The 27,157-nt window shown below is 40.7% G+C and overlaps 1 protein-coding gene across 5 annotated transcripts in view; it reads right to left on the bottom strand.

Annotated features, from left to right (window-relative positions):
- PDE7B (phosphodiesterase 7B) overlaps positions 1–27,157 on the bottom strand; it is a 475,975-nt gene that overhangs the window by 342,804 nt on the left and 106,014 nt on the right. The window contains exon 4 of one of the 5 annotated variants that reach the window (XM_033867764.2): positions 21,637–21,862. The exons of the other annotated variants lie outside the window; for them this stretch is intronic. The gene's annotated coding sequence lies outside the window, so the exon portion shown is untranslated. The remainder of the gene's footprint in view (positions 1–21,636; positions 21,863–27,157) is intronic. 5 annotated transcript variants of the gene reach the window in all.

Here is a 27,157-nt window from a genome sequence, read left to right as displayed (position 1 = left end):
CGGACGCGCAAGCTCAGCGGCCATGGCTCACGGACCCAGCCGCTCCGCGGCATGTGGGATCCTCCCGGACACGGGCACGAACCCGTGTCCCCTGAATCGGCAGGAGGACTCTCAACCACTGCGCCACCAGGGAAGGCCCCAATTTACTAGTTTTAAAAATAATCTTAAAGGACCTACCTAATTTCAGCCTCTTCATTTTCTTCCCAAATCCCCTTCTTAAATAGCCTATGACTCATAGTAATGACCACTCTCAGTCATTTTCTCTGCTTTACAATTCAACTCTCTATTTTCTCTATTAATAGAATAGAAAATATGATCCTTCTCTTGCTGTATCTCTAGGAAGATAAATTTCTCAGTGACCTTATAGATGTTAAATTTGTTCTAGAAATACTGAGTATATATTACTGGCAAAATCCAGTGCTATATGTTCAAGATACTATTGGGGTCAACAGGGATCAACAGGATGTGATCTCTAACTTTAAAAGGTATATACTTGGCTTCAAAAAGAAGACACATGTTTTTTCATAGTGATGTCATAGTGATAAGAGGAAAGATGCAACAAGTGCTCTTAAAGTAGAAAAGATACAATGGAAATTCAGTACAATACAATACAATACAAAGAGAAAAGGGAGATTACTTTTACCTGGGGGAATATGGGAAGACTTTGCATAATGTTGGAGATTTCATCCCTCAACATAATGTGTGTCCCGGATAAGAAGACACACATTATGTTGAGGGACTGACCTGTACATTAAATATAATGGGAACATGAAAAGAATAATACATTGTAACCCCAACATGGTAGATTAGTGAAGAATTACAGAAAGTTAAATCTGGAATCTGACTTTTACTGATTAAGGAATGAGGGATTACTAAAGGTTTGTGAATAGCGAATTAAAATAGCACTAGTGTATTATCAATACTATTAGCAAAATGGCCTCATGCTGGATACAGACATGGTGATTACAATATGGTGGAATATGTAATGCGAGAGGGGAAGTTCAGGGTGATTTGAGAGTATGTAGGAGAGAAATCAACACCAGATTTTTAAATCAAAAAGACTTCTCCCTGAGGAAAGTGACATCTGAGATGAGGTCTAAAGGATAAGTAAAAGGTACTCTGGTAAAAAGGAGGGATACTTGAGATGAGTAGGAGAAATGCCAATAAAAAGAGGGGGTACCAGGGATGCAAAGATATTGCACGCTGAGACGATAACACAAAGACAGACAGGTGAAGATGAGCATGGTTCATTCTAGGGACCAAAGCGAGCTCAGTTTGGCTGTAGTGTAGTGAAGACACTATGGGGACTTTTAATCGTGTTAAGAAATTTGGACTTTGTTCCAAGAGAAATGGGGATATAGGGGAGGGTTTTAAACAACAAAGAACATGACCAAATCTGTATTGACGTATTAGTTTATTGAAATATTAGTTTGACAGTTGTGTGGAGACCGGAAGAAGGAAGTCTGGAGACAGGAAGACCAGAAGAGAAAGTATGGTGGCTTGGCATAGGGTGGTAGTGATGTGTAAGGAGAGATATGAGCAGATTTAACAGTTGGTTAGGAAATGTCATCAATAAGATTTGGTGATGGATTGAAGGTAAAAAGATGAAAGATTTACTGTGAGATGAGAATAAGGAATGAGACTGTCAAGGATGGCAAGTTCCAGGAGTGACAAATGGGTGCCACTTGCTGGCAGGGAAGATAATAAGTTCAGTTTCAAACTTAACATCAAAGTGAAGATGGATATGTTGTTATAAAACTCAGCAGAAAAACTAGGCTAGAAGCTTTCATACCATGATATTGGTGAGAGAAGCCATATGAGTCAATGGGATCATTCAGCAAGTGTGCCTAGTGTGAGTCTGGGGAAAAACTGAAAAGGAACCCCAATATTTAAAGAGTAGACAAAGGAAGAGAAGCCTATAAAAATATGGACCAAGTGGCAACATGAGCAAAAAAAGAAGAGAATGTGACATTACAGAATCTAAGGAAAAATGTGTTTCAAGGTGTAAAAATGTAAATCTGCTAAGAGGGAAACAGAAGAACACCTTTTATATCTACTAAGTGGCTATAAAAATTATAACATTATGGCATTGCTGTAGACATAAAGAAATAGAAAAATAAACCAATGGAACAGAATAAAGTCTGAAAGAGAATCAGTGTATACACCAAAACTTAGTACATGACAAAGATGGTGTTTTAAATGAGTGGAGAAAGAATTTACTTAGTAAATGATGTTGGGACAAGGCCAGCCATTTGCAAAATACAACATCCAAACAAGTTAAACTTAGATTTATTCTAAAATCCATTTACATATATAAGCTACAGTTAGTAAAGACTTGAGAAACCAAAATGATAAAGTTGTTGGAAAATATATGACTGGATATATGTGATCTCAAAGTAGAGAAAACCTTCTTCAAAAAGACAAAAAAGCAAAGACCAAAAAGAAAGTTGATAAAGTATCTTACAGCAAAGTTAAAGTCTTCTGCATGATCCAAGACATTAAAATAAAGTTAAAAGACAAGGGATAGATTTAAAGGTATTTTCAACCTACATAAAACATATACAATATGCATTGTAATAAACATATAATATATAATATTATAGATTAATATATCACTCTCAGATTTATAAACCAGAAAAGAAGGTCTGGGAGAAAAAAGGAGCACCAATATTTAAGGGGTAGGCAAAGGAAGAGAAGCCTGTAAAAGGTAGCAATTTAAGATGGGAAGAAAGAAAGTTGTATCACAGAACCCCCCAAATGTGTGCTTTGAGAAAGGTAAAACAGCCAGGGTTTCAAAATTCAGATGTTTTAAGACTTTAGAAAGGTAAGATGGGTATAACCCCTAACACCCTCAGGGGGTCCAGGGCAGCCCCTCAGCCTCTCAGCCCATCTCTCCTGGTACAAAGCCCCCAGGCTCTGGTCCTCACCCTCGTGTCCTGGACCTGACCCTTTGGGCACACGCCACCCTTCCAAATCTATCAACTCGCCATTTCCGTCAACTGAACCTATATTCCATACCAACCTCTCCTTTCTGTTTCATTATAATCCTATGTGCCAATCTGAATCCTTCTCCTTGTTGGTGATACAATAGTGGGGCAGTAAGAGCACATCTTAATGCCTTTGAAAATGGAATTTTTACTTCTTTACAGGAAAGCTATTGGTAAGCATAAAGTAAATAATATTTACAAATATTTATTGAGTTAGGCGTCTACTGTGAGCCAGGGCTTATATCATCGACAACAAAATACATTAAGAATGAATTACTTAAATTTTGACGAGAGAGAAATATTGCCCCACTACCAGATTTCCTCCTATGCATTTAAAATCATCTTCTCTTTTCCTTCTACCACTACTCTCCTTTCACCAAAACTGTTTCCTAAATCAGTTTTTGGAGATTGTGCCTCCAAAGTGCTAATTCAGCTCAGAACCATGGCAAAAACATCAAATAGAAAGACTGGAAAACAAGAAGTAAAGAACTTCTAAACTCTACCATTTAATGTTTAACATTAACCATTCCCCACCAGGGCAAATTTGTAAATTACAATTTAGCTTCAATTACACACTTCCTCCTGTGTAATTGGACTCTTTCGCAGCCTGCAGGCATCAGGAGACATTTTCTGCAGCTCTGCCGTCCTCGCCTTCATCCAGCCGCCCGTGAGCACACCTTCTTGAAGGCAGCTCCTTGGCAGCATTTTCGAGCCCAATTCTTCCACTCATCTTCCACCCATTTTGGGTCCATTTTCCGTTCCTCTTATCTCTGCTGTCCATAGTGGGAGCTGTTACCACATCATCAACCAATTTTCAGAAAGTGTCTATTGTGAATGTAGCAGTTACCTGATAACCTACTCAACACTGAAGTTTTTATAGGAGAAAAGAAAGGTTGCATCATGACTTCTATGGCTATTTATTTTTGAAATGGAATTGTCTAATCTAGAGACATGTTATGGGCTGAATTGTGGCCCCAAATCCAGATGTTGAAGCCCTACCCCCAGCACCTCACGAATGTGACTGCATTTGGAGCTAGGGCCTTTAAAGAGGTAATTAAGTTAAAGTGAGGTCATAAAAATGGGGCCCCAATCTAAAATCAGGTGTCTTTATTAGCAGAGGAGATTAGGATACTTACAGGTATAAAGGGGACAATGTGAAAAGACATCCATCTACCAGCCAAAAAAAGCCGCCTCAGAATAAAACCAACCCTGCTGACATCTTGATTTTGAACTTCTAGCCTCCAGAACTGTGAGGAAATACATTGCTGTTGTTTAAGCCACCCAGTCCGTGGTATTTTGTTATGGCAGCCCTAGCAGACTGATACATGGCAGAACATAGGTCCTATGGCAAAGACTTTGGGGAAAGTTGTTTCCTCAAGCGCAAGAGGTAAAGGTCCTTTGTATTGGGCAGCTTGTGTGTTTCTTTTCATTGTATCAATGTGTATTTTTGCAAATGTATAATTTACATTTTGTTTTTCCTATCGATTAAATTTTTATATTGCTAAAATTTTTGCTTTCTGTAATACAGAAATTATAATTTTAAAGTCCTAACATTAAAAATAAGTTCATGGTTAATTACTTTCTTTGCATTGTCACATCAGGATTCCTTTAAATCGCAATTACCCTGGGAACATTTAAAATAGAGATTCCATTTATAAAGGTTTACTTTTATGCATTTTTTTTAAATGCTGGAATTTTTTAAGCTATTTATAAAAGTGACCAACATTAAGAATAATTATTACTGCAAAAGTTCAGATTCATAATAAAAATTTTAAAACTAAAGTTTGATTATTAACCTTATAGGATTCTCTAAAATAGCAAGCTTGCATAAGGCATTTAAAATCTGAATTCCATCTAAGAAAAGTTCAACTCACATATTGTTTTTTAGTAGTCTTCCAGTGAGCAGGAAAACACTTTATCTGTATTTTAGGAAAGCACATACACATCTTTCTTAAGTATTCAGTAAGATACCGCCATTAGGTAGTAAGCTTTATGAGGTCATTGAACCAAGTCTAACTAGATATGTTATATGTTCCCGGCACCTAGTACAGAACCTGAGGCCATCAATAAGTAGCTCTCTTTGATGACTGAATTGATGAACAAGCGAGAGTAGGTGGAGAATTAATGTGTGTCAAAGGATGTAATTCAAAGAGACTAAAAGGAGGTCCTTACGACAGCATATCCAGTAACGCAGGAGCAGTTAAACTCTGCTGGGAGTCCAGATTATGTGAACCCAGGGAAAAGAAACTGGATACTTTATTGAGTGGCCAAGGCATGGGGCTCTTATTTTACAGGAGGACAAAGGTTTTGATGGGGAGGGGCAGTGGAACAAATATTCCACTGAGCATTAAACTAAAGCTATAAGAAGTTACGTCTCAGGGAGTGTTGCTAGCAGCCGGAAACTCCACCTTTACATTTATTTTGGGGACCTCAGAAGAACAATGGAAATACATGCAGAACTGGCATAATGTGGGTGTAGACAGTAAAATGAGACGTAGATAATTCTAATGATAGCAAGCCAGATATTTCCTGAGGAATAGATCCTTGTATTAGAGGGGCCAATTTATTCATCTCGGGTCTCTTAACTCAGTGTCACTAACTGGCTTTAACCAATCACTTAAGAAATAGAACAAGTGTGTACATCTTGCAGCTTCATGACTGAGGAGATGACTAACGTTTAATATTATCAGATCTACCTAGATATGGCTAAGTCCCTACCACATATACTACAGAATCCCTCTGTTAAAAACCCCAGGGGTGTGTGATGACTTCCCTCTTTAGATTTACAATCACACTGTGGTGATTTTGAACATTTATCTGAAGAGAGCGGCAAGTGGAGATGCCCGGGTACAGTGTGGATCCTGCCATGTTGGCTATAACTCATGTATTATGTAAAATTTATTTTAAAATGTTTACATCAAGTAAATCACATTAAAATTAATTTTGTGACATGAAAGCTATTTCCAGTGTTTACTATGTGAACATACAGACACATGCATACAACATTTTCAATGCCTAGAATGGCTCTTTCACCTTACTTATTGAGGTAGACATCTGTCAATAGGAAAATATTCTTGATTCTCAGGTTAAAAAGTAGCTAGGGACATGTTTCAGCAAGAGATTGAAAATATGGGTGAATTGTTCTCTAGAGTGGTCCATTTTTTTCCCGTTATCTCCCATGTCTGCTGGCTGCCATGACACAAGCCATCCCCACATTTTCTATGCTGCACAATCTTAAATCAATACTGATTTTCGCACCTTCTCCCTACCATACGCATGGCTGACCAATGAATAAGCGGGGGGGGGGGGGGGGGGGGGGGGGCTGTAACTTTCTCGTTTCTTAAGAAGCTATAAAATTGATCCTATATATATCATTCCCTGAGTCTAATTTGAACAATGGTAAGCTTTCCATTCTTTCCCAGGCTTATTCCCCAAGGCTATGCCAGAACTCTCTCACCCAGTTGCACTGAGAGTTAACAGAAACTTTCTAGCTGATTTACTATTGAGTTCAGGCTGAACTGCAGCCCAGGGAATTCCTATCATCCCCAGGGGTCCTCCTCCCCTGACTCCCACTGAAATCTCCATGAACTTCCCATTCCTGGTCATAACCTACATTGACTTCCTTGAATGGGTTCTTGTTTCCCACTATTCCTTACCCTCTCTTCCCCTGAACACACTCTTTTCTTCTTGCCATGACAGCTCTCTCACCCTGATTAAAGTGTCAGGCTGTAGAACACTTGCTTCTCTCAGTTATTTCCCGTTGCCCCCGCTTCTGCCCCATTTCTGGTCACCAGCCTGCGAGGCTGTTATGATCTTCTTATTCAATTTCTGGGAATCCTTGCTTTCGTGTTTATCACTCAATTATAAAATAAATCTCAGGGACATTCCATCTTACGTATGACAACATTTTGTTTTCTCCCAAAGCAGGAGATAAAACGCAAATTTATGATAGGAACATTTTCACATGTTTTCATAGGTAGTATTATGGCTTTAAGAAAAGCTAGAATGCTAAAGATAGCCAAGATTCCTACACAGAAACAAATGGTCCATATTTATCATCATTTGTTGTATAGTTTGTATCCTTCATTGTGCAAATCCTGGTTCCCTGCATGTAACAGGTACTCAGTTAATTATTCAACACTTTTCTCAAACACTTTCCCTCTGCTACTCCTAAATGTCGCATCAGATTGGATAGCCAGCTTGTTGTATCTGCAGGGAATACATAACCTTAGCATGTACAGCACTCATCTCCATGGATACCAAATTTCTGTGAATGGCTCTTCGAGTGAAAAAACCTATAGGGGGAAGGCTGAATTTTGCTCATTTTTCCAATTCAGGTCCTTCTCTTCCTAACCCTTTTTTTCCTCCTACATTTTCCATCCCAGTCTATGTAGGGCAAGGATCCTGGCACACTTCATGCAATAGATAACCCTTGTATTAGGATCACAGGGAATCATGTTTGTATCTTTTTGACCCCGCTGTGAGCATCAACCCTTGGAAACTGAAGCTGCTGCCAGAAATGGGACAGTAAAAGTCTAAGTCTATTTTTGACAAACTCTAACCAGGGATCCCCACCTTGAGAAGCTCAAAAACCTGGGGTTTAGTAAGAACAGTAATTGCAGAGGAGGAAAGGAATCCTAGAGCAGTTTTTATATCTTTAAAAAAGCTAAATTGCAAAAATAAGCCATCACAGCCCCCCAAAATTGTCAAAGTTCTTCATATTTGGCTGGAACATTATTAACTTAGTTAGCAAATCCCTGTTTATCATCTTGTGCTGCTTAAAGCTGTGATAGATTGTTACTTTTATCCTTAAATAATAAAAACAGAAAACATGTCTATTACTATAGCAAAAGGGGATATATTTATGTGATATGAAGAGAAACCTAAGGAGGATGTCAAACTTAATTAAGGTAGTATGCAGTTTTCTTTACAGATGAAATCTTTCAAAACTGTAGTATCCATTAACAAACAGAAAAGGGTCCTTGATGATCAAAAGTTTTCTTTGAGAATAACTGTTTTTACCCAATGCTTTGTTGGTTGGTATGTTCTATTTTAATGCCTATACTTACTTAAGAGCAGCAGAGACACTAAAGGTAATTTCTGACATGTTATCATCTTGGCTGTTTGTTTATTTTGAACTGAAGAAGGGAAAGTAGATCTCTGACCGTTAGGTGAGGAATCAGATATGACGGCCCTTGCTCAAAGACCCCATGGCAAGACACCGAGGGGCCTGAGCATGGGTGCCTAAGAGACTAAAGCTGAAGAAGGCAAGGAGATGAGTGCCCCACAGATGCCACTGGGACTGCAGGCAGTTGCGACCTTGAGCATGGCATGGTGCCAAGTGTATACCTCAGCCCCCATGGCTCTCAGGGTACAGCCAGTTGGGACTTCCTGGAAGGATTCTAATGGAAGGAAGGAAGGAAGGGCAACCTGTTAGGGAATGAATGTTCTTTAGGGATCAGTTTGGATTATGCCGGGGTCCAGAATAGGGTTCAACACCAAAAATAGTTTTAATTATCAGACTGTCTTCTTTTTTCTCACAAAAATATATGCTAAGCTTGGGATATAAAGAGGCTTTCCCAATGAAAAAGAACCCATCTCCATATTCAAAAATCATGCTACCCACAGGGAGATCAGCTCGGTGCTTTGTGACCACCTAGAGGGGTGGGATAGGGAGGGTGGGAGGGAGATGCAAGAGGGAGGAGATATGGGGATATATGTATATGTATAGCTGATTCACTTTGTTATACAGCAGAAACTAACACACCATTGTAAAGCAATTATACTCCAATAAAGATGTTAAAAAAAAAAAATCATGCTACCAACAGTGACAGACAACTACAGGTGAGAATGGCTAAAAATTCCTCCCTGCATACATCTGTCAGAGTCAAGCTCCCTCCCACACTGTAGGGATGGTAGACAGAGCAGGAGGGAGTTCTGGGAAACATTCTTGCCTCTGCCATCGTTTCAACATTTTGAAGCAAATCGAAGGAGTATCTCTTCTCCTTTTCTCCCAAGTCAGGCAAATACAGAAGCCCACATATTTCTTTTTTTTTTTTTTTTTTTTTTGCGGTACGCGGGCCTCTCACTGCTGTGGCCTCTCCCACTGCGGGGAGCACAGGCTCTGGATGCGCAGGCTCAGCGGCCATGGCTCACGGGCCCAGCCGCTCCGCGGCATGTGGGATCTTCCCGGACTGGGGCACGAACCCGTGTCCCCTGCATCGGCAGGCGGACTCCCAACCACTACGCCACCAGGGAAGCCCCGCATATTTCTTATTCAGTAGCAGGTTACTATCAGATACGCCTGAGAGAGACATGGGCTTCGTTCCTGATCTGTATAAAACTTAAAGCTGGGAAAAAGATAATCTCAAAAGAGAGCAAAAATGCGTAAAGGGAACTTCAGAAGCCATCACTCTGGGCACATCCTGACTTCAATATCAACACACCCAGTGAGTATAAAGGAACATACTAGTACTCACCACAATGATAGGAACATTTCTTGAAAAGGAAGAGTTTATGAATTGGATGACATCAACTAATTACATCCTGGAAAATGTCTGTCAACTCAGACAAGAACAATTCAAACAAATGCTAGGAAAATAGAGTGGGCTAAACAGCAGTATATTATTCACTTCACTGAAAACTGCAGAGTACATTCCACAAATCAAAGGTGAGTTTAACTTTGCCTTGACTCCCAAACAGAAGTGAATGCCACAGTTTTCTCTGTTTCATTATATACAGCATAACTAGCTCTATTATAATTATTTTTTACAAATTCATTTTTTCATATCAATCAACTTTCAAGAATGTAACAAAAGCAAATTTTTCTTTTTGTTTTTACTTTTTTTTTTTTCCCCCAACTCTTTGGTCTACTTCTCCTTTCTCTCCAAAGCTGGAAAGCAGATGGACCACAGTGAGGAGAATCGGTAAGTTCCTCAAAGGAGGAATCATGTCTTATATTTCTTTGTCTTATATTTCTTTGCATTGCTTCATACCATGCTTGGCAGATTTAGGGACCCAGAGAGCGTTGTTTAAGAGGTTCAGTAGATGAGCTGAGGAATGCGTGAATGAATAAATATATGTATTTTATCCTTCTACTGTAACTTAGGGAAAAAAAAAAAACACGTTGCCTGACTGTTTATTACAACTCTTTTGTTAACACCATGGAGGATGGGTCGATGGACCGTGCAGAGGTAGAAGGAAGGGAATGGCATTTGCTACACACTCAGAACATGTCCTGTGCTGGTGTTTTCACACGTGATCATAGTCAATCACCATGGTGGCTCTGTGAGAAAGTATCATTATCTACCTTTTACAGATAAGCAGATAGGGTCCCAGAGAGAATGCTAACCTGTCCAAATGCACATGGCTAGGAACTAGGATTTTAAACTCGAGTGCTTCTTCAAGCAGCACACCTTTCCCTCGGTTTCCTCTCTAAACAGAAGAGCAAAGTATAAAGATTAAATCACTAAGAACTCAGGTTGTGAGACTGTTAAAACTCTTGGCACTTTAAGTGGCCCCTACCAATTAATTTATTTATTGAGCACTCACTGTCTACAAAGTGCATTTGCAATGCAATGGGGCACAAGAAGGTAAATGTCTACTCCCTTTTCCTAGGGGCAGTTGAGTCCCAGTTTCCATGATCCGGATAACACAACATTCTGAGTGAACGAGATGCTATCAAGATGATTAAAGAACTTCAAACATCTTTTAAAGTAGTCAAAATAATCTATCCTGAGACTAACAGCAATTTTCTCTCATTAGTATAAATCAGATTTAGTGCTAAAATATTATCTTCATACGTGTAATAAACATTAGGCTAATTTTGTATCCAAATAAACTTCTGAGGCTAAAAATGTCATTAAAATGGATGAACTTTTTGGAGAAGTTTTTTTTTCTTTTTTCTTTTTTTTTTTTTTTGCGCTATGTGGGCCTCTCACTGTTGTGGCCTCTCCCGTCGCGGAGCACAGGCTCCGGACGCGCAGGCTCAGCGGCCGTGGCTCACGGGCCCAGCCGCTCCGCGGCATGCGGGATCTTCCCGGACCGGGGCACGAACCCGTGTCCCCTGCATCGGCAGGCGGACTCTCAACCACTGCGCCACCAGGGAAGCCCTTGGAGAAGATTTTTAGAGAGTTTTCTGGACATCTAAAATTCTTGCTGGACCACTAGAGGTACCCGGATCCTGATGGTTACCACCTTCCTTTCTGCTTCCTCAGAATCCAATCAGAGACAATCAGGATTACAGAATTTTGAGAAATGCTGTCCTTTTTGCCATTTGTTCCAGTTCTACCACAGAGAAGCTATGGAAACTTGGACTATCACAGAATCAGGGTGGTTTCTTAGAACAGTCTCTGAGAATGTTTTGACAATGTGTGAAGGGGGTATGTTTGCCAGGGGTTCTACCCTTCCAAAACTCAGTGCCATTCTGAGAGATAAAATACTTGTCTAAATAAATAGCACTTCTGGAAAGCACTTTGCCCTGAATCTCTGCCTTTCTTGCCTCCTTTTTGTCTTTCATCTAACCTAAAGTTCTCCTTTCTCTACCAGGATGGGTACAAGCTTAATGCTGTTTGGCAGCTAAGACTGCGAGCCAGTTGATGTCAGGACCAAGAGGCCTTAATTCTCACCTCAGTGGGGTACCCAGGAGCACACAGAGGGTCACAGACACAGTTCTGGGGGAAGCAACACCCGGATACCGGTCAGGGTAGAGAACAGTGGAACTAGTCGGGGTTGGTCCATCCCCTCTCGGTAGACTGAGCCAGTCCTGGAGGTGGGGCTGGCATTTCTCGGATGCTCACCACAAAGTAAATGTGCTGCCCACAGCTGTGATCCACCGAGGCCTCTAGGCCCTGTGCTGTTCGGCCATGGACGGTGGGCGAAGGGAACGCTTCCCAAAGCAAACAGCGCTTCCTCAGCTAACATTCACCTGGGCGGTGGTCCAGGCCAAACTGGGGAGCAGAAGTGGGAAGAAAATCCATTCCAGACCCTTACTGGGCCACCGACTCAGAAGGCTACATGCCAAGCTACTAAGTGTCAGGGTCCAGCCAACCCTTCCTGACAGGGCACGCACCAGGCAAACACTGTTCTCAGTCAGACCTCACATCACGAGAAAAAACTCTACAGCGTAAGCATGGCCAGATTCTCTCCCTTGTCTGAGATGCTATACTGCTGCATTCGTGTCCTCCCTGGGTCTGGGGAATCTTATATCCCTCTCAAACCTGTCAAGAAAAAGTCCCAGCACAATATTAAATGCATAGTTTTCTGGCTGTGAGTGAGTAGAGGTCCTCTTATCTACCTTCCTGAACTGAGAGAAAATGTTTCAGGAAGTTTTCTAATGAAAACCTCAGGGAGACAGAAGGAAACTTTAATTTTTCATGATTGATTCTTCTCAAATTTTGATTTTTCACAGGAAGCATGCATTACTTTGTAATAATAATAAAAAGAAGGTCTAGAAGGAAAGAATTCACTTCACCCATTTCACAAAAATCACTATTACGAATGGGTTTAAAGATATTAAATATAATGCGTGTATGTTATTGAGTGCTGAGGGAAGTGGTACAATTTGATTGAGGATTTCCTGTGCTGTCTGGAGCTGAGAATAAGGGATTGTATTGTGGCCTCCCTGCCCGTTTTCCCTTTCCCCCAGAGCCTAATATATCAATCACATAAAATTAGTGTAATTAGGAAGTCGACTAAAGACAGAGAGGCTCTTCCTGTAAATTTTTCAAATGAAAACCCAAGCACCATTATCAAGCAAAGAGATTAATCTATTGATTGAAATTAAACGAATATGATTGTGGTAACTTTAAGGAACTCACATAATTTGAGATTCAGATCATTCAAAATACAGATGAATTCTTAGAGAATGAACACAGGCTTTGATGACAAATGACCCATGTTTCCTTTGGGGCATAACTGTGTGACTCCCGGGCATGTGTCCTTTGTCTTTCCACGGATGCCTGCTCGCATCCCATAGTTAAGCCCAACTCACCCTCTTCCTACCTCAGAGGGCAGGGGTCGGTGATGGGGTGATGGTGTGACCACTGGCTGGGCTCACAGAGGGCTGTTCCTGGAATATCAGCTCAGGAGAACGCGGAGCCCTACAGGGGCTGTGGGGAGCAATTTTAAGAGGGTGGCAGGAAGCTCAAAAGGTCGAGCAGTGAATGGGAGCGGACGAGATGGATACAGTCAAAGAGGACTAAGTTCTCTTGGCTACAGAGGAGAGGGTGAGGGCAGCCGCAGCTTGAGGAGGCTGCCAGGTCATAATCAAGTTACTTTAGGTTCGGATGAATTTAGTCTGTTTATAACCTGAGGGAAACAGCGAGGGAAGATGGGGACCTCTAGTTTTATGTTCATCCCAAATTTCCAGTGAGTTACTTCAGATTGCAAAATATTTGATCTGTTATTTGTTTATTTTAAGAAACGGAAATGTCTTTTAAGTGAGAGAATAAATCCTCCACGCACCTCACTACCTAAATTGCAGGTGCCGGGGTCTCTGGGGGTCAAAAAAGAAGACAAACCCTGGCAGTCACCCAGTGGCGAAATCATCACAGAACTTACCGTGTGGCTTTTAATATGATTTTACTGTATTTTAAAACAATAATGTACATTTTTCCCCTTTCACTATTCAGTGCATGTAAGGTACTTTCAAAAGATGCCTGTATTTTTCTTAGAACACTATTCAGATAGTGGTCTTTTCTGAAATAAATAAAGCAATTTACAGCTTCTTTATAAAATCTGAAGTTATTTTTGTTTTTCAAACTCTGCTGTAGACAGACCACCACTATGAAATGCTTAAACGTGGAAGAATTAGTGGCTGGTAACTGCCTAAATATATGCTGATAGTACTAATTTTTTTTAATTTATTTTTTATTGAAGTATAGTGGATTTACAATGTTGTGTTGATAGTACTAATTTTAAGATTTCTTATAATTAGTGCTAACCAGTTGCTGAGGGATTTTTGACCTATGATGCCAGGTGGTGTCCTTGATGTCCCTGCAAGAGATATTAGCTAGTAGGAATCAAATACATTCTGGTCTGTGAAGTGAGCATCACCAGGCCCATTTTATGAAGCAGAAATTGGAGGCATAAAGGCTACAAAGCTCACACAAATCACATGGCTGGCTGGTAAGTGTCAGAGCAGGACTCAAATCCAGGGAGGGCTGGCCACAAAGCATGTGCCCTTTCCCATTATGCTGTAGCTCTCGCCTTCTCAAGGAAGAAAGGGAAAATGAAAGCACCAAAGGTCACACTGTACAACAGCAGAGATGGGCTTGTTCGAGCAGGTCCCTTCTGGGATAATAACTGTACCAGTAAAGCCGCACTTGATTATCTAAGGACATCTGGCCCAGCCTGGCACTACTCAGATCTGCTGCAACCTGCTCCTCATGTAACCTGATTGCTGAAATTCTCCTTTTCTCTAAATTAGTTTCACTTCACATGCATCAAAATGCAGCTAATCCAGAAAGATGAGATCTGTGCTCTTTCCCATATCTGACTGTTTCCGTCTATAATTTCAAAATCTTTGCGATCTTCTTTGTCCTATTTCATATCCTAAATGGCTAATATCCAGGTTACCTAACTGATATACTAAAATGTATCCTGCCTGTTCTTTCAGATACAGGTTAATGGTGGAATCAGAATTGAATAGGCTTTATCATGCTTCTACACTATGGTGACTTGCTAAAAATTTAAAAGCTGGGCATGTAATGTACAGTATGGTGACTATAGTCTATAGACTATAACAATACTGTATTGTGTATTTGAAAGTTGCTAAGAAAGTAGATCTTAAAAGTTTTCATCACATACAAAAAATCTGTAACTATGTGTGCTGATGGATGTTCACTAAATTTGTGGTAATCATTCCCCAATATACGCATACATCAAATGATTATGTTGTAACCTAAAACCAGCACAATGTTACCTGCCAATTATATCTCAATTTAAAAACTTTTAAATCTACCTCTTTATTGGCCATGGCTATCCTCTCTGATGAGACTTTAATGAAGATTTGCTGAATGAATGCACAAAAGCCTATCAGGTAAGCTTTGCTACAACAGTATATTCCAGCTGAAGTGATGATCTGAAGAAATCATGCACTGATATATGCCAGAACTCTGCAAAATCTACTTTTGCCTTGGAGGAAACAGAGGTGTCAGTTGCCTTATATCATTTTTAATTTCATAAAATAGATAAGGACAAGAAATGTTTGCACATTATGACAGAGCTGTGAAAGTGCAATTTTTAGACATTTGCTACTAGATCGGCTTTTGCTGAAAATGTTTTCACAGCCTCTGGTCTTCATGTGCTTCTCCATGCTGTCAGGCACAGAACAACTTTTCCACGAAAACAAAACACTTCCCGAGGAGTGTTCTCAGAAATTCTCAAGAACTTTAAAGGAGCATCCTAAATCCTCACGTTCTGATGGTTTCACAACTCTTACACTGCTTCCAAGTTCCCCTGCCCCTAATTTGTTCTGGTGAGTTTTTGTTTGTTTTCACTTGGAGGGTTTTCTCAACTGGGCTCTATAGCTCATGTCAGCAGAGAGTCAAAAATATCCTTAACTGGGTGCCAAGAAAGCGGTAACCACACACATACAAAATAGGACCGTCCTACTGGCTTTCTGCTCCATAGACATGAAGGCAAATTTCTTGTAGCCTAGCTGAGGAATTTATACGAGAATTCTATTTGAGGTGGGAAAAGTATTAGCTTAGTTATCTTGAGTCTTACCTGTATTAACAGAGAGAAAAAGAAACAAATCAGGACGTGGTGGGTTTTGCTTCCGACGGCTCTGGGTTATTTGTGTGGAACATGTCTTACGAAAGTAGCATTGGCAAAAATGTACCCACAAATATGTTTTGAGAAGTAAGCTATAGAGTATGTACACAATATGACACAGAATTACTACGTGAGGAAGTCAAACTCCTGCTGCAAATGTTTTGCATTTATAATGTCAGTGATCGGCCTTGTGTCTCTCCTCCCAACTACGTTTATTCTCCCAGCGCCCCCCACCCCCTTAACCCAGTCAGATCGATGAAAAATTAGCCACATGGTTCATTCTCTTGCCATTTAACAACTATTTATTGCATCATTACTACTTGTGGATACTGCCTAGTGCTATGTTCACTAAGGATAAGACCCTGTCCTGCATGAAGGTGCTTTGATACCTTGCAAACCTAAGAAGAAAGGAACCAGGCAGAGCATGGTGCGTGCAGGAAGGGAGGCCCGGCCAAAGACAGGGAGCTCTTTCTCAGCCACAAGTTAGGGAAACTGCATGTGGACCGTAACTGTCATTTCACCATGTTTGTATTTCTGTTGTTTGCTTTTTATTTCTCCTCAGTAATATTTCTAAAAAACATTAAAATAAAGTAAAAAGAGAGCCATTGACTTGCCTTCTGGACTGAGTTCTACTGTGCAGCCAGATGTGAAGACAAGCTAGCAAGGGATGAACTCTATGGAGGAAACTCTGAGAAGAGCACTGAAGGATGGAGCTTCTGCGGGGCTGACCTGCACCATGAACTGATCCTGTAGGCACACTGGTGGACTGGTCTGTTCATGGAGCTGACAGCTGAGCTTCACTTATGAATATCTGAAATGATCCTTTCAAAAGAATTTTTCCCTTTTTGAGCTAGATATCTTAGAGAATGTGTATTAAACTTTTGAATCAATTGTTGAGAAATGGAATGTTTAAGAGAAAATTTCTCTATCATATTGAGGTCAATCAGCACATCCTTTATGTACCAGGTACCATGTTAGATACAGAGGACCCAGAACTGAATAATGTGTATGTTTCCTGCCCGCAAGGAGCTGACATTCAGGGTGGGGAAGACAGGTGAACAGCTGACACGTATATATGGCCGGTGTTATCTATGACTTAACTCTGATATGTTCATTTTTCTGCTTGAATAGTTCTTAAGTTCAAGTTTTGAAAACAAATTCCTTTATGTCATGAGACAAAAAAGAATGCTCTCTTTAAAAGATACACATATTGAAAATTTATTATATTTTGTACATTTCCTGAATTATCATTTTTCTGAGAAGTTTATGGTCAATTACTCAAATTTTTTTGGTATGAGGCATGGTGGAGAGGGATCATTCATTATGGAAATTGTGTTTGCTAAAATACTGAGAAACTAAGGTTGAGAAACTTTAGGCTGACTTCTTAGCTCACGGCTGCATCTTCTGAAGAGAGAAATTATCTTGGACCCATTAATTTTCATTGGAAGAGAACAATTGGACACAGCAGGGAGAAAACAACAACCCAAGTGCCTTGTAAAAAGCAGGACCAAGGAAAAGAGAAAGAGGGAACAGGATAAGTTAACACAATATACTTTTGTATGAATACAAACTGAGATTCCAGCCATTGATGAGAAAAATTATTCAGAGATATGGTATTAGAACTCATTTTTTGGTTTTTTTCTTATGTTCTTATGCTATATTTTCTACTGCTAAAATGTTAACATCTGAGGAAGCTACGCTAAGGATGCTCCAGAACTCTTTCAGTAATTCTTACAACATTTTTATAAACCTAAAATTACCCTGAAATAAAACCCTAAAAAATATGGACAAGTAATAAGTTCAAACAGAAACTAGCAGAGCCAAGATTCAAACCTAAATATATTTGACCACAAAACTCTGCATTTTGACCACTGTATTATTCTATTTCCCTTTCATTACACTAGATGATTCTATTCCTACTTGTTCTTCAGTAACTGTGTTTTGTACCTTTAACCTTAGCTAGAGGGGCCCAAATTTCTAAATCACGAGCTCCAGTTATTTCTATGATTGGGTGGCTTATTGGGGGATCTCCTGCCATCACTTACTACTGAACATGATTTACTAACCTCTTCAAAATAATCCGTTTTAGTCTTGGATATAGGATTAATTATCTATTACCGTCTAATAAATATTCCATAAATGTAGTGACCTAAACTAATGACAAACATTTGATTATTTCCGTTTGTCTGGAATTCAGGAAGGGCTTGGCGACGTGGTTCTCGCTCAGGGTGTCTCATGAGGTTGCAGTCAAGGTACTGACCAGAGCTCAGTTATCCGGAACTGGAGGGTCTACTTTCGAGATGGCTCACTTACAGGGCTGGCAAGTTGGTGCTGGCAGGTGGCAGAAGAACTCAGTTGCTCTCCGTGGGGCCTCTCCCAGGGCTGCTTGAGTGTTTGCAAGACATGGAGGCTAGATTCTCCCAGATAAAGTGGCTCGTGAGAGAGGAAGCTAGGTGGAAACTATTTTAAGACCTAGTGTCAGAAGACGCATAATCATTTCTGCCATACTTTTTTTTGTTAGAAGCGAGTCACTAAGTTGGGTCCATAGTCAAATGGAGGGGAAATTATATCCCACTTTACGAAGGGGTGTGGAATGTCAAAGAATTTGCAACATATTTTAAAATTACCCTACGTGGGTTGGGGCCAAGGATGCATATCCTATCTATACTTCATGCCATGGGTAGGTCTGGCTATGGATTAATATTTCTGATTACTGTTCCTTGAAATAATCTGTCCCAGAATTTCTTTCCATTTTCACACCTAGGACTTTGCCAAATCCTCTGAATGGGAAACTTTATTTAAATGACTAATAACCCAAGCAATACCCACTTAGGACAAGTGGGCATTTATTGGCTCAGGTAACCCAAGGACGTGTTGAACTAACCAAATACCAGGATCGGCAGTGATCCAGAGAAATAAGTGGAACCAGGGCCTTGAATACCAACAGGACTATCCTCCATGTCCTGCCTTGGTTTCTCCTGGAGGGTCAATCTCTCTCACTTTGGAGCAGTTTTCCATACACGGCAGGAACAATGGCTACCTATACCTTCTAAATTTTACATTCCACAGCTTCTGCCATGGGGGAGGGTCTTCCTCATACCCTGTTTGATTCCAAGTTACACCAAAGAAGAGCCTGGGTGGCTCATGTTGGGGCCAAACGAGGGGCAGGACCCTGTAACATGGTAGCTCCTGCAGTTACCACAAGGTGACCATGGAGGAATGAATGGTCAGCTTTCAAAAGAAAAGGGTGCCCTGGAGGAGTGGGGTGGGACTAGGGGGAAGAGTGATGGAGAGACAAACACAAGAGTCCTTTAAAGTGTCTCCAGAAAAAGTACTGATATTGATAAGTATTGATATTAATACTGAAAGTAGAAATAGCATTTTTATGTGTATTCTGCATATCTCATTTAAAATCAAAATAGTGACAGAAAAAAAATAGTGACAAACATTTATGTGGAATCCACACACTCTTTGTTTTGATGAACCTCATTTGTATGGATATTCACAGTCACAGTTGGCATTAATGTTAATAATACATCTTAATTAGAACGGCATGGTCAGTGGGTATGTTGCTAAGTCTGGATTTGAACCCCCCAGCAAGGATGTAAGAACTGGTTCTATTCTTTTGTCAATTATAAAATACATTTCCTCCCCTTTGGCTTTTTAGCAATGTAGGAGCCACTTTGACAGTATTTTCATTTATGACAGGTAGACCACATTTCCCAGAAGGGCAATGAGCAACCGGTAACACCCAACTTCCAAGAAGTGAAAATCACCAGACTTTCACAAGACAGCAATTCTGCTATCAGTTGAGTGTGTGTATGGGTGAAGGGGAGATAGGGAAATACTTAGAGATGCAACTTTAGGAAGCTGTACACACACCAATATACCTATTTATTTTTGAATTTTAACTAGTCCAAATATGATGAGTCAGACAGTTTGAGGAAAAAAGTCTATGAATGCTAGCTGCATAAATAAAAGTTTTCAAAGAAACACACACCACATTCTTTATACTTTATAAAATACACATATATATGCACTCTCTTTATAAAATTATGTTTACTTTAGACGTTTGACTTTTGGGCAGGCAATTTCTTCAGCTCTTGCTATGGCCTGGTTCGCAAATATCACCTCTCTACGATAGCTATTAGTCACACTTAAAAGGGGCTGTAGCTCTTTTTAAAGATCTCCCTTTTTTTCGAATCATCATAGCAATCGACCTTTCCCACTCCTAGCTCTCAAATGAACTTCCTAACATCTCCTCTTTCGTCCTGACCTCTCCATAGGTTCTTCAAAGATTCCACATACATACAAATGCTACCCTGGGTTCATTCTATTTCATCAGCCATTTCTGGTCAGTGCTTCTAGTAAAGCAATAGCTCTTCTTTAAACATGTCTCCCAGCAGCCTAGATACTATGACAGCCCACATGCCAGCTACCTACTTCTTGGCTCCCTCCTCAGAGTAACTGATATGTACAGAGCTTCATTCAGCCCTTCTCATTCCACTCTGTGGTCCAAGCTCCTGCCAACCCCCAGGGTACCTTATAGATGCTGATTGCTCTTCCCTCACCCCCACCAGTTTACATTCCTACCTTCCTCCCTTCAACTAAAATCTTAAACAGTAAAGCCATTCATTGATATGTAAGCCTGAAATAATAGACTAGAAGAGGAAGAACATTAACTTGTAAGCCTGATGAATGCCCCCAAACTCCTAAGAAAGTTGACTCTTAGTCATTGGACTACATAGTGTTAACATTTTAGTCCTTGGCCTAAGTGGAGCAAGTCCACTTTAAGAATGGAGTCAGGGGGCTTCCCTGGTGGGGCAGTGGTTGAGAGTCTGCCTGCTGATGCAGGGGACACGGGTTCGTGACCCGCTCCGGGAAGATCCCACATGCCGCAGAGTGGCTGGGCCCGTGAGCCATGGCCACTGAGCCTGCGCATCCGGAGCCTGTGCTCCACAACAGGAGAGGCCACAGCAGTGAGAGGCCCGTGTACCGCAAAAAAAAAAAAAAAAAAAAAAAAGAATGGACTCAGGGACTTCCCTGGCAGTCCAGTGGTTAAGACCCTGCGCTTCCAATGCAGGGGGCATGCATGGGTTTGATCCCTGGTGGGGGAACTAAGATCCCACATGCTCATGGTGTGGCCAAAAAAAAAGACAAAAAGAAAGGAGTCAGGAGCCGTAGGTCTTGCTCTCCAATTTTCTTTGTCTTGTCCTCAGAGAAACTGCCTCTTAGAGACTTAGAGATCACGCAAGTCCTCTTTACTTACCCACAGCCGAGCCAGGTCTTTCCTCAATAACACAAACAGCCCTGACAAATCTATAGTAATTGTGCAGTAAGGACATTGCTTTGAAATTGCCGCCCATCAGTCAGAAAAGAAGACACTCATCTTTAAGACGTGGGCCCTTCGACTCATGAAAGAAAGGCTTCAAGTGCAGCCTGGGACCAGGCCCCCCAAACGGCAGCACTCCTCACCAAGTTATCTCTTGGGTATACTTTCAAGGGCCAGACAGACAAGGCCCTGCCCAGTATCTTAGCTCCCATTCAGCCGCACCTAGGGCTTCAGCTGCAGGCTTCTTCACTGCCCGCCTGCAGGTGGGGGTTGTAATACACTGCTTCACAAAACTGGCCTCGGCATGGTTAACGTGCTAGGCTGAGGGACATTTGTTGCCACTTCCTGGAGTTACTGGTCTAACTCAAGGAGATATCTGAAGACTGAACAGTGTGGGAGTGCTGACCGCCAAATCCAGAAACTCATCTCCAGGTCTGGCTCAGCAATAGAGCCCTACATCCTGATCAGAGATGAACATGAATGAACTTGCTCATTCAGTCATTAAGTTATTCAAAAAAACGAAAAAGACTGAATGCATACCAAATACTTTGCACTGTGCTCACAGATGAGTTCCAGGAGGGCTTACTCACTGCACTCGGGCCAGCCCTCTTGGGTGGAAGTAGCTCTTCCTGTCACTCTGGATTCTTTCACCAATTCTTTCAGATTAAGGGCTCATCGTGATCTTCTTCTGGGGTCTTCTGCCCAGAAGTTTGCTTAAAGTCGGGGGTCTCAGTGGTAGCCCACCTTGATGCCAACCAAGTGCAATCTTTAAAGACAGTTTGAGAGAAAACAGAAAAAACATGATAAAAGAGAAGTCCCTTTCCAAAAATGTTCTTGGTCAGGCCAGATACAAAATAGGTTTATCATCCAGTCAAATGATAAACCTGACCTTTCTGCTCCACCTACCCAACAAGCCTAAACGACAGATCTATCCCTTTGGAAAATCTGGAAAGTTTATGGACTTGGGATTGACAATATGGAACCATAAGCTTGTGTCTAGCACTGGGTGGAAAAGCCTTTCTGTGGCCCTATCAAATACAAGACATTTAAACTTTTTTTGTTTTGTATTTTATTTTATTAAGACATTTAAACCTTAAGACTTTTTTTCTGCACAGTGTTGCTTCAGCGAGGTCATGCAAAGTCAGCCTCATACATTTAACCTTCAGGTTTTAATACTCTATGCTAATATGCAAAAACTTCTCTTTCTAAAGCCACCAAAGACTCATCAGAGAGATAGTTTAAAAGAAAACACGTTCATAGTTATTATCAACAAACCCATTTATGGAACTGTCCAAGACACTTAGATAAAATAAATCAGAGAAAAAAAGTGTGTTTTCACGACCTCAAGAAGGTTAGAACGATAGACAGAAAACACTCACAAGGACATGTGGTGTTTGGTCCTCTCTTAAGGGGCCCTTAGGGTTTGGGTAAAGAGGTCAGAACAAGGTCAGGGGAATCCTCCTAAAGCTGTGAAGACTGAGGAAAGTCCCCAGAATGCTTCAGAAAGTGGGACCAGCCTGTTGAGAAATCGAACAGGCCTGGGGCTTTCACAGTTCATCTGTGATTGCTCTGCGAGCCGAGATGTTACTTCAGTGTAGTTTTGGAAAATATTAATAACAGTAACAACTAAAATTTATAGATGAGTCACTTGTGAGAGACCCTGTTCTAAGTGTTTCCCATGTATAAATAATATGAGAATGAGGGTGGTGTGAGACAGCTTCAGTGGGAAGGAGGCATAGCACAGAACCTGGAATTTGGGGGGACGTGGAATTTTGAAAATAGGTATGAAAAGGAGAAACTCAGCAAGTATGAAGTTTTGTTGCTGTTTGTTTTTGTTATTTCAGGCATGTGCAACTCAGTCTCACAACACAATTTGACTTTTGTGATGCTAAGCGGTGATCTACTCAATGGTGTGATTCTCGCCATGGTATCCCTGACGCCCTCTCTAAGATTGTGTTAAATGACTAAGATCGGGGCTGGATCTTTTGGTTAGATGATTGCTAATACTGATAAAGTCTAAGGCTGTATATAGACTTAGTGGGCAAGACCAAGCAATACTGTTTTGCACTGGCTCACAAATCCCCTTGAAAATGGAGGAATCGATATACAAATAAGGAGAAAGTGCAGAAAAAAGACTAAACTGGAAGGATAACTGTGGAAGGATAACTACCTGGGGAGGAGATGGGTAGTTGTTGGAAATGCACATTTCCAGGTCCCTCTTCCAGAGAACCTGATTCTGTTGGCAGTGGGTAAGAAGTGGGGACTAGAAACATTTTGGGCAAGTACACAAGCGGCTCTGATGCACGTTTCAGAAATACTTTGAAAGTCTCAGGAAAAAAACAGTAGAGAAAACAGTCCACACAAAATCTAAAAGGAAGAAGGACAGGAAAAGCACAAGATCCAGTCATCAGGAGCCCGAATAGGAATTATATTACAAAATCACACAATCAGTGAGGAATTATAATGAGCAATCATGACTTCTTATTTAGTTATTGTTTACTCTCTGCCTACTTCCATTAAAATGTCTAGGAAGGAAAAAGTTTTATACACACACACACACACACACACACACACACACACACACACACACACTCTTGGGAGAATAAAAGAATAGAACATCTATTTTGAGAGAAGATATCTGGGACAAGAGGAAGGAGTGATGGAAAATATATCACCTGTTGCCTAGTATGAATGCCACATGCCTTACAGAGCTCCAGAGCCTGCTTTAATTGCTTACTTATAAGTCTGCATTCCTGAACGATTTCCTAGCTGCCCCGGGGCCTGGGGTTCATCTCAGGTGTGTGAATCTAATTGATTCATGCCCGGTAGGATAAGAAACACACAAGGAAATGCATCACTACTGATAATACTTGATATTTGAGGAGAAGGAAGGTAATGAATAATTAACTTTGAGGAATGTAAATGAGAGAATTTCTGTTTTAAACTTTTTATCACTGGAAATATTGGTCCAATAATTACATTTAGTATTCTATAAACAAAGAAATTATTAGCAGTTTTCAAAAAATCAAGCAGTGATAAAAATAATGGGCGTAACTATTTAATCTCTATTGACTTTCTTTTTAAGGCATCCATATCCTTTCAAGCACTGAATCAAATGCGTAAAGAGATTCACTGCACGGAGGAGCACATAAAATGGATAGAAATGACTGATTAATATGAACAAAAAGTATAGCATAATGTCATCAATACTTTTTTTTTTTTTTGCGGTACGCGGGCCTCTCACTGCTGTGGCCTCTCCCGTTGCAGAGCACAAGCTCCGGACGTGCAGGCCCAGCGGCCACGGCCCACGGGCCCAGCCACTCCGCGGCAGGCGGGATCCTCCCGGACCGGGGCACGAACCCGCGTCCCCTGCATCGGCAGGCGGACTCTCAACCACTGAGCCACCGGGGAAGCCCAATCAATACATTTTAACTAAGCAAAATATATTATTCCTTATGTTTAAAGAAGTTTTTAATATTAACATCCTCAGTATCTATTCTGTCACATGTTCTATGAAGAAAGCTGTGGAGATATAATTTTTTTTTCAGTAGAGTCTTCTTGTATTATTTCACCAAGACTCACTATGTAATGAAATAAATTTCCTTAAGAAAGGTGACCAACCATACTTGATTGAACTGAAGGACAAACTGTATGAAAATATCTTACAGTGAAAAAAAATAGACATCAGTAAACTGTTGCCTTTTTAAGCATCATTTCCCCTGTAATTCAAAATTCTTTTTCTGCTTTCTGAGCCGTGTGCCACTGAGCTGCCAGCAAGAGCCATAATCATGGGCAACACAAGCCAGACACAGGGTCAGGGCGAGCATGTGGCCAGCGCTGGCTGATGGAGGGCTGGGCCTTGTCTTCCTGGAGGAGTGGCTCCTTCTACAGGGGAGAGTGGTAGAGATTTTATTTGAAAGTCAATTACTTGTGAAAGAGAAGCGGATGTAAAGGGTAAATCTCAAAGGGACGTGGAAACAGTAACCGTTGCTCTCATTCCTCTTAAATAGTAAATGCTCCAAAAACTGAAAAACAAACAAACAAAAACAACCACCACCAGAACGAACACGATGGGAAAGTTCGAGAAGACCTGTATCTTGGGTCAAACTATTCTTTTAAAAAATGTCTTATGTAAATAGAGTAATAATGAAAATGCCTAGATTGAGAGTGCTAGACACACACAGTGACGGAACAGAGTAAAGTTGTGTGGGAGTTAAATACACCAAAACTTGCCCACCACTGATTTGAAATAACCAGGCGGAAGGGTTGGGCATGGTTTTGGGGTACAGTGAATGGTACTCCAGGGTCCACTTACCCTCAACCTATTTGTAAAACCTACTATTAGTGGCAAGTGACGGAGCAGGGGGTGGGCTGGAGCAATGTGAAGACTTTTCCCTTAAGAGCACATTGGCAACTAATGTTATATAATTTCCTTTTACTGACCACAGAATAGCTGGTCATTATAGCATCTAGGCACTATGCATCGTTGTCATGTAATACCATACACAATAGAGTTTACCACAAATACTGCAATGAAACTTTAAATGGTAAAATCCTAGTAAAACACTATGATTTGTAGAGCAATAGTTCAACAGGAAGGAAACGTGTGACTTTCTGTGGGCATTTACGGTAAGTGGGGAAGCATAATGATGATTATGGGTATTTGAAATGTGCTTTTGAGTAGAAAATTTCAAAATAAAGAATAATAAATAAAAATACTATGCATTAACATTTTAAACCGTTTCATACAAAATGATTTATACCAGTCATTTTATTTTGTTCTAACAATTCTGGGTTCAAGTGTAATTATGTGCAAGTTATCTTTCTCATTTCCCATCTTCCTGCTCTGCCTAACTCCTCAAATATTCAGGTTATATGAACTGCATCCTACTCCCCTCAACACACACAGATTAAAATTTCCCTTCTGAAAAAGGATCTTAAAAGCTAAACCATACTAAGGTGTAACTGATAATGATCTTGATATCCTACCTGTTTCAAAACATTGGCCATTTAAGTTTTAGAAGGCTTAACTCAAAAGACTGAATCAAAAATGCTATAATGTAAAGAATTCCTGGATAATTTCTCCTGTATCTCCACACACAGTCCCTATTGGTTTCTCCTTCCTGCCTCAATATGACCATTATAGCTATAATTTCTCATTTTTTCCTTATTAAAATGCCAATATACTTGGGAAGAAACCGTTATTATGCCTTATTAGCCAATAATACACAAGCTGAATTTACATGATCTTTTCTCTGAGAATTAATCAAAAGTGGATTTGTTAGGGAACAAGATGGTGAGATCAGCTCTAAGAGGAAAAACAGAGAAGTTCACTTATTGAGATCGTTATACGCCAAGCATAATGCTGTGTCAATATGGTACAAGGCTATGTATATTATTTCACTTAGTTTTCACTTAAATGGCATGATGTAGGCAGCTTCTCCATTTTATAAATGAGAAAACTGAGATTCAGAGAGGGAAACCTGAAAGCAGAAGCTCATGAGTGACAGAGATTCAAACGAAAAGATGTGTGAATTCAAAGGCCTTCCTTTTTCAAGGAGCACTGAAATCCGAAGGCTCGAGGCCCACAAGCCCCACTAGAGTCCAGCAAAGTTGACCCTGCCAGTCGCCCTCAAAACTGGACCAGGAACAGATCTCTGATTTCCTGACTCCTGGCTGAGTATTCCTTCCACGAGACCACACAGAAGTCTCTTATGCAATCATCAGGATTAGGGCTTGGCTCCCCTGCCCAGCAGCCAAAGCCAATCTCCGTGAGTCAAGCCAGACCTTTTATACTGGTATGGGGCAACTGGAGGTGAGAGTCAACCTGTGCAATGCCTCTTCTGGAAATGCAAGGGGAAGGGAGCAACAGGAATTTGGCTTTCTCTTCAAACGCCTCTGGAAAAGTATCAATTATCCTTCAAGACAATTGTTCTTATATGTGGTGCTGAGACATAGGGGTGTGTGTTGCACTTGACAGAGGCAAGGCATAGACAGTGAGTCCTCATCAGTCATGGGGTCACCGTCCTGAAAAGAACCACAGCTGATGAGACTATAAGAT

The sequence above is a fragment of the Tursiops truncatus genome, chromosome 12, assembly GCF_011762595.2.
Source record: "Tursiops truncatus isolate mTurTru1 chromosome 12, mTurTru1.mat.Y, whole genome shotgun sequence".
Classification (NCBI taxonomy): Eukaryota; Metazoa; Chordata; class Mammalia; order Artiodactyla; family Delphinidae; genus Tursiops; species Tursiops truncatus.
This window is presented reverse-complemented; position numbering and strand designations above follow the sequence as displayed.